The sequence below is a fragment of the Ochotona princeps genome, chromosome 11 (assembly GCF_030435755.1).
Source record: "Ochotona princeps isolate mOchPri1 chromosome 11, mOchPri1.hap1, whole genome shotgun sequence".
Lineage (NCBI taxonomy): Eukaryota > Metazoa > Chordata > Mammalia > Lagomorpha > Ochotonidae > Ochotona > Ochotona princeps.
Window position 1 is genome coordinate 3,439,572 of NC_080842.1, and position 9,204 is coordinate 3,448,775.

Below are 9,204 nucleotides of genomic sequence, written 5' to 3' on the forward strand. Positions count from 1 at the left end.
CATCACCTATGAATTGGTTATTCAATGGCATATTTTTTAACTCTATGGTACTGTATTTTTGTTTTGCTTTGTCTTTGCTTTAACATCATATCTGTTATCAAACTTATTTGTGGCTTCTCAATTAAAGGACTGTATAGTGATGGAGTAAGACACTATTTGGCTGTGTAATGAAGGGCTACTCTACTGTACACATGCCACAACAGATCTTGAACCCAGAACATCACACAATTTTTGATGATGTGTCTCCTGTGAGCCAAAATAAATCTACCTTCCTAAGAAGCTCCTCTCAAGTGTTATAAATAACATCACAAAAATCTTACTAATACATACAACACAAGAAAAGCATGGCTTTAGCAGTCAACTTGACAATAAGGCAAATGACATTTTTTCATAAAGACAAGGAATAACTGGGCAGTAGCAAAATTCATAGGGAAAAGCAAAGTGGAACCAATTACATACATATGTGTGTGTGTGTGTGTGTGTGTATATATGTAATGCCTGTTAGACATAAGGCAAATAAGCATTATGTAGGAAAATTAAACACTCAGGCAACCTAAGTATTTAAAACAAAGGACAAAATGAGTAAATACTTACAGTGAAAAATGCTGGAATTACTGAAATTTCATTATTTATCTCTATAATATTATCTAATTAAGAAAGTAACAATAAAAGAGATAAAAGTTGTTAAGTGTTACCATTAAGAAACTTACCTTTTCCTTTTACAAACATACTCTTTCTTTAAGTCATCGAGTTCTCTCTCGGCAAACCGAGCTGCCCACTGAAAAATAACAAAAGATGGAGAAACATGCAGACAAATGTTAGATGCAAATGAGCATGAACATCCTACAGCATACAAACATCGCTGTCAATGTATGCATCCCCTGAAATGAAATGCAGATAAAACATTTTGAGTTGAAGGATCTTTTGGAAAAGGAAATATTTCAGGTAAGCAGATGACATGGGCCTAAAACTGGAGATGACTTGTGCACTTGCCAATGAATGCTGCCCTCTGATGTGAGATGGAGGACTGTTCGATTAGTCAAGTAATATGCTAAGGGCAATGTGGGAGGATGCAAGCTTCAGGCAATGGCAACAGAGACTCAGAATCATTACATATGGCAGCTTTGTATATTTGCCTCAAGGAGATCATCGCTACCGAAAATTCACTATGATTCTGTGAAACCATAAAGGTCTAAAACAGTTTTGCAGCATGTGGCTAAATGCTGTTTTAAAAACAGATGAAATTATCAATGCATGTTGTACTTCCAGTAAGTTCATGGCACTGCATAAATCATATCCCATTTTATTCAGTAAGAGATAAAGATGAAATCAAATGTTACCGAGAACAAAGCTTGCACAACCTAGTGAATATCAACAGCATGCAATAATCACAACCATTCCTATGGAAAGGTCAACCTCATTCTGAGAGATCTCCACATCATTTGCAATCATTTTGGACTGGGAAAACCATATGATTCACTAGGCTTATCACATAAGTATAGGCAAACTCACTTAATTTATAATTTAGTACAAATAAAAAGAAGTTAGTCTGCATTTTTTAAAAATAAAAGTAATTACTCTGATATTTATTAAAAACTGAACTACATGGTAGAAAATAGCTTGGACAAAGAATAAATCACATAAATATTTACAAAATGCATCACTTATTTGCAAAGCTTGCCATCTTAGAAAAATACATGTGTAAATATTATTCCTATATGTAATGATATAGCAAATTTTTACTAAGAAATTATGCCAAAGATAATTACTAAAATAAACTACTGAACTATTGATATGCGGAACCAAAATTATTTGAAATTACAAGGGAAAGAATGAAAAACAGGTTAATTAAACAAGACTTTCTAAAATAAATTATGAAATATTTGTTTAAAAATACCTGTAACATATTAAGAAATAAGGCTACAAAGTTGGACTCTTTGCCATGGTCCAGGCCCACAATGATAGACATATGGCTGTTTATGTATTACATATTATAGTAATAATATAGGGGAACTCAGTAGGGGAAGGGAACTTGGGAAAAGGATAAGGAAAATCCCAGGGCCTAGGAATTGTAGCGTAAAATGATAATAATAATAATAAAAATGGTTTTAGAAAGGCAAAAATATACCTGTAACACATTAACAAATAAGGCTACAGAGATAGGATATAATGTACTCCACTTTTTGTAAATGCTCATATGAGCTTTTAGTAATCTTTATGGCAACATCTCATATCAGAGTGCTTGGTTCAAGTCACAGTTACTCTAAGTTTCATACAGAGCTTCCTGCCAACGTGATATAGAGGCAAGGAATGATGGCTCATTGCAACCACACAGGAGATTACATGGGGAGTTCCTAGATCCTGGATACAATCAGATCTAGGCACATTTTGTGGCCATTTTGGACAGTTAACCAACCGATGGAAGAATGCTCAATGTCTCTCTCTGCATCCCCCTGTATCATTCAAATAAGTAAACAAATCTTAGAAATATTTTCAAAATGTGTGTAAATGCGGGATTTGTACATCATCTGAATTTGGGTTGCCATATTTATTTATGTGAGGAGGCAGATCAATGGAATAAGCTCCTTATACTCTGCTTCACTTCCCAAATCCAACATGAGCTGGAACTGGGCCAGGGAGGGCAAAGATGGAAGTAAGGAAATTGAAGGAGCAGTTCAAGAGAAATACCCTGTATGTGATGCAGGCATTCTAACTGGCATCCAAAATGCTAGGTCAAATAACTGCCCTGATCTGAACTTTCAGTAAGTATATGCTATTTGTAGTGGATGTGACAAATACTGCTTCATTGAGATCTAGATGGCACACTTTCTGTATCTTTTAACATAAAGTCACACTTACTAATAAATTCAATGCAAAGTGATAGAAAATGTACAAGACTTAGACTCTGAAAGATCAGGATTGCAACCTCTACTTTTCACTTCCTAGTCATGTGACCTTGGGCTGTTGTCTCATCTATAAAATCTGTAATAATAAAATCTACTTCACAGTTATTAAGTGGACTTAATGGATGTTATTTCACACTATTTTCAAGTACAATGCCTGGAACATTAAAAGGCGCAAAAGTAGCCTCCTCCACCTCTGTGTCAGGGACTCCCCGAAAGACACCTCATAACCTCATGCAGTTCCTCTGCAGCACAGACCAGTGTTCACAATCATCCACTTCTTAATATGTAGTGAGTAACTCAATAAATATTTAAAGAACTCTGAATTTTAGAACTAGAAGGGGCTTAATTAGCGCTTTATCCGCCCCATTGTTTACAAACGATTAAAATGATTCAGAGAACTTTGTTTCTTCATAAATAACAAGGGGTAATCCAATGCCCCCAAAATGTGAATCTGTGACCATGATCTTTGTATATGCACATCACATCCTTCTGACCCTTGCAGACAGTATAGGTTCCTTTCAAAATAGCAATGTGCTAAAACTAGACTGTATGGATTGGTCAATGTGTTAATTCTCACAAGAAGGGTAATTCCACCTTTGGTGCAATTAGAATAAAGTGATTCTTTTACACAGTAATTTATTTTCTTCAATTTAGTTGCTCAGTATTGTCTTCTAGAAGTAAAATCATAACTTGATTTATAAAAGGTAAAAAGCTTTATGGGAATTTGATACTTACCCAATTGTCATTTGCATTTTTCTTCAAATAAATAATCTGAAAAACAGAATATTTTAAATGTATACTTTTCTTATATAAAAACATACCTATCATTTGCTTAGGAAATAACTCAAAAAGTCAAAACTATTCCAAATATCACTAACATCAGTAACAACAATACTGATGCAAATTTTCATGTACACATCACGTATTATAGGTATATGTGAAGACAATTAAAATATAATTAATACACTTCCACTTTAGGTTCTTTGGTCAATAATTTTCATTTGTGAAATCTAATGTACTTTTAGAACAAAGCAGGAGACATGATACTTAAGAATTCTTGTATCAAGCTCTTTGAAATCCTGAAACTGTTGAAATATCTTACCCACATGTGACACTCTAAACAAAAGTGTACAACTGATGGAGCAATTCATTTTCTCTTTTGATTCAATTTCAACACGCAGGTTTTAGGACCTACATATATGCACGTGCTTGCACACATGTACAAACATACCTAAACATGATTATAATGAATGGTACATGCATGCATGTATGCGCACACACATACCTGTGCTTGGTAATGAAGAATGGTACATACATGCATGTGTGCATGCACACACATACACATACTCCTGTACCTGATAACAGAGTGGTACATGCATGCATGTACACACACATATGTAAAGCTGGTAATAATGAATGGTACACAGAGACACACACACACCTGTACCTGGTAATAAAGAATGGTACACACATGCACACACACACACCTGTACCTGGTAATAAAGAATGGTACATACATCCATGTACGTAAACACAGACACACACACCTGTACCTGGTAATAATGAATGATACACACATGTGCATGCACACACACACATACCTGAAATTGAAAATAATCAATTGTTCTTTCCAATTCTTGTTCAAGTACTCTGATCTTCCATCTATGAAGAAAAATTATTTTTACATTAATGTATAAGCACAATACACAGGGCACTCATAAAACATGATTTATACCCAGAGTTTTCTATTTTTGGCAAAAAAACCCTCCCCAAACAATATGTATTGAGAAATAAACATGAGGAATTATCACATTCTCCAAAAAACCATGATCTGATGTTAATATTCTAGTATTTAGGCACTCCTGAAACAAAGGTCATCCCAAGATTTAAGACTGTGTAGATCTGCTTTAAGTCTGATCATGGGAGGCTTATTCAGACATCCAAAATCTTAATGTGATCATACGAAACTAATGTCCTCTATTTGACAAATGTTATTTATTACCTTTGCAAGATTAAAATGATGAGGACAGCACTGTGACAAGGTGGTCAAAGGCTGCTATTGCATCACCCACATCTCGCATGGGCACTCATTTAAGTTCCAGCTGCCCCACATTATCCAGCTCCCTGCTAATGTTCCTGGGAAAGCAGAGAAAGATGGCCTACGTGTTTGGGCTCATGTAGCAGACCCTCAGGAAGCTACTGGCTCCTTGTTTCAGACTGTCCCACCCACAGTTGTGGTCACTGAGAATGAGTCAGCACGTAAAAGACTCATTCATTCATTCTTTCTCTAACTATTCCTTGGCTCCATGTTTCTCCTCATTTCTGTTCACTGCCCTTCAAATACATGAATCAATTAAAAAAGACTATCAAGCTAAATCTTTCAGATAAAATCCAACTTTGCTTTTTGTGTGATGCACAACTATTCACATACAGCTTAACCTTGCCTTTTGTCTATAGCTTTTACATTATTTCCTTGGATCAACTGAAGGAGGATTCAAGGTTAAAGCTGGACTTAAAATCTTGTAAACAAAGCTGACTCAGTGGCATAATAGGTAAGTCTCCGCCTGAGGCACCATAATCTTATACAGGCCTCTCATTCAGATTACAGGAGCTCTATTTCTGGTCATGTGGCCAAGCCAATCTAATTTTTATCTGTCTTTCTGTACCTCTAACTTTCAAATAAAATAAATAAATGAAAAGAGACTTTTAAACAGCCTAGTGTGATGGCTAAATCTTCACCTTGCAAATCCTAGGGATCCTATATGGGCAGCAGTTCTTATCTCAGCTGCTCCACTTCCCATCCAGCTCCCTACTTGTGGCCTGGAAAAGAAGGGTGGCTTAAAGCCTTGGGACCCTACAACCATGTGGAAGACCCAGAAAGCTCCTGGCTTTGGATCAGCTCAGCTCTGGCTATTGCAGCCACTTGAGTGAACCAGCCGATGAAAGATCTTTTCTCCTTGTTATCTCCTCTCTGTAAATCTGCCTTTCCAAGAAAATTGAATAAATTTTTAAAAATCTCATATACCTATCCAAATAATGTTAACTGATTGTGCATTTTCTCTGATTTTTCTGGTAGTGAGCTTTTAGCTATTCTCCAACTCACAAAAGAAAAAACATTTAATACCGATAGATGTTGACTACTGCTGTTTCACAGTTATCATCCACTTTGAAAAGATGATCTTCTTTCTTTAGTTGGCAATTTCCTTCTACCTGCAATTTCCTTAAGCAAAATATTACACATTTCCCTTAATACACATCATAAAACAATGAATTTTATTGCTTAACTAAACCAAAATTGGTGATTCCCAAAAGTATTTCCATACTTATCATTATAAACACGACATAAAATTGCTATATAAACATTCCTGGTTTAGTATTTAACATTATAAACTCAAATTTTAATGCAAACCATCTAAAATACTACTGCTATCAAAACAGATGCCAAAGTTTTGTGAAGAAATTTCACATAGAAATTAAGATTTAAAAGGTAAAAAAAAAAAAAACGGAATTATGAGAATATATAACATTTATCCAGACTTCCCATATAAAGCAACATTATATTTGTTACAAAGGAGTCAGCCACAATAAACCATGTTTAAGTCATTTTAGCTTGGTGGTTAATGATGTGGGAATCCCGCATGCAGCTCCTCTGCCAGGCACAGCGCTGGCTGCTGCAGGTATGTGAAGCATCAACCAGCAGATGCAAGGTCCCTCTCCCTCTCTCTAATGCTGATTTTCAAATAAGAAAATGAATCATTTTAAATCAGTTTTAAGTCTTGAGTTGGCTTCTGGGTCTGATCAGAAAGTAACAAAATCATACTGTACCCAAAGTTAATTATGTTAGTAGTATCATCAGTAATGTTTTTATTAGTGTGCATACTTCTTGCAATGATAAGTGGCTTTTGAAGCCCTGAGATTGTACCAGAATCTATCCTTAGGCCTTACATGTAATGATCTTGCTTAAAGACTGAAACAGCACTACAAAAATACTACAATCCATTAAATATACATATATATATATACACACATATATATACATATATATATATACATATATATATATATACATATATATATATATATATATGAATGCAAGAAACTAAGTCAGGTCTTGTATCATGATAAAAGCAGATAAATTTTTTTTCTTTATATACATTTTATTTTTTATTTTGTTTACATAGTCAATTAGGGTGGGAAGTGTGCTGGATTAGGGGAAAGTAGATGAGACCATCGTTTCAAATTTTTTCTACTTTCTGTGTCTTGGAAAACAGGGAATGGGAGGGGAGCAACACCCAGACTCTCAACTGCTTCAGTACCTGGGGATAGGGAATGGCCCTCCAATGCCATCCTAGGGTCCCCAGTGTGGCACAAGCTCCAAGGGTTCTGCTCCCTACTTATTCAGGAAATGCCAATAAAAACCACATTACCATTCCAGCAAATACCAGTGAGAATGGTCTATATTTGTCAATCTATTCACAACAGGTGCTGGCATGGATGTGGGAAGAATGGTACCCTGTTTCACCGTTGGTGGGAATGCAACCTAGTGCCACCACTTTGTCAGTCAGTATGGAGAGTATTAGGACAACTGAAAGTGAATCTACCATATTGTCCAGCTAGTCCAATACTGAAAAAAATCCAAATAATGTGAAATCTGCATATGAAAAAGTGACCTGCAACCCTATATTTATAGCAGCATGAGCCATACAAGTGAAGGCATGGAAATAATCCAGATGCCTTTCAAATGATGGATGAAGAAACTGTGGCAGATCTACTACATGGAATAATACTCAGACACCGAAATGAATCAAATTCTACCATTTGCTGCAAAATGGTCCCAGCTAGAGACCATTATTCTCAGTGAAATAAGTCAATCCCCAAAGGACAAACATCACATATTCACTCTGATATGTCAACCTTCACGCAAAATACCAGATCAATATTTAGGCTAACATATACATACATATATTTATCATTGAAGATACTTTCCAATATGCACCTCTTCTTCCTAATAAAAGAACTCACAATGAAACTGTTAAATATACTTTGACAATAGCATATGAGATTTTCTAGCACTGTCTATACCTACAAAGCCAAGATAAACTTAAATAGAAGAATCATAGACTTGTGATTGTTGCTATAGGATACTATTGCTATAATACAGAAGTTCAGAATGAGGTATGAAGCGGGAATCTCTGTGCCTACAGAACAGTGAAAATACACTAAATTGGACATAGGTATCATGTCACCAGGTAATTTAAACTTTAGGGACCACCCACATATATACTGTCTGACCTAAACAACAGTGTGCAATGCATGGCTGTGATCTGATCCACAGGCAGGGCTCACAGGTAGTGATTCTTTGGTACTACACTATCCATCTGGATTGAATTTTAGTGACTTCACTATGGAAGAAATCCTGAGGGAGATTCATAAATGTATTACATCCCACACACTATAGCAAATACTGGTCAGAAAGAGATGCTATATATGAGGCATCATGCGAGTATAAGAAAATGAAATCACCTCATTAGGAAACAACTTTTCATGAATATGGATATGGGAGAAAAGAGTGTTCTTGAAGACTCCATAGCCATATATTGGAGTTGTGTATAAGGGATTTAAAATCTAACTGACACTTAAAATTTTCTAAATGAGATACTCCATACATTGGAGATGTGTATAAAGGATACTGAAACCAGACATGCTCAGATTCCCTGACGTAGTCTCAAATATCATTTAATTTAAGGCAATCACATACTGAATAGCCAATTCCTGGAAATTACACAAGATTTTATGAACTAGTTCAAAACTTCCAATAGTACTTTCAACACTTTCTTTCTGTTATCTGCCCCAGTTTCTTTCTTAAAGAAACTATCTTGAGGTCAAATAATATTTTTAAAATTTCTTATATATATATATATATGTATATATATATATATGTGTGTGTGTGTGTGTATACACACACACAAACATACGTGTGTTTTATTTTTATGGTTCCATAGGCACATGCTTTCCTCCCTCCCACTACTCAATCCCCCTCCCCACCATTTTCCCCCATGTTATTACAACAGTATGGCCCTTCAGCAACAATCACACATCCAACATTCTGCAATTTAAATGTATCACACATTGTAGGTACAGACAATGGTAGAAAGTCCAGCATCCTATTATCAAGGTATATTTAACTACTTTCATTGAGAGTTCTTTTATTTAGGAGTAGAGACACACTCTGCAGTGGATCTTCACTTCCCACTATGCTACTCTCCATTCCACAGTTCATCAGAGGGAATGTATGTAT

General features: G+C 35.5%; 1 long non-coding RNA gene across 1 annotated transcript; it reads right to left on the reverse strand.

The window, feature by feature from the left end:
* Window positions 1–712: 712 nt before the first annotated feature.
* LOC131481377 (uncharacterized) lies at window positions 713–6,062 on the reverse strand. The gene is made up of 4 exons (XR_009246264.1): window positions 6,031–6,062; window positions 4,508–4,568; window positions 3,642–3,677; window positions 713–778 (listed from the first exon to the last, which is right to left on the reverse strand). It is a non-coding gene; the product is annotated as an uncharacterized LOC131481377 (long non-coding RNA).
* Between the last annotated feature and the right edge of the window lie 3,142 nt (window positions 6,063–9,204).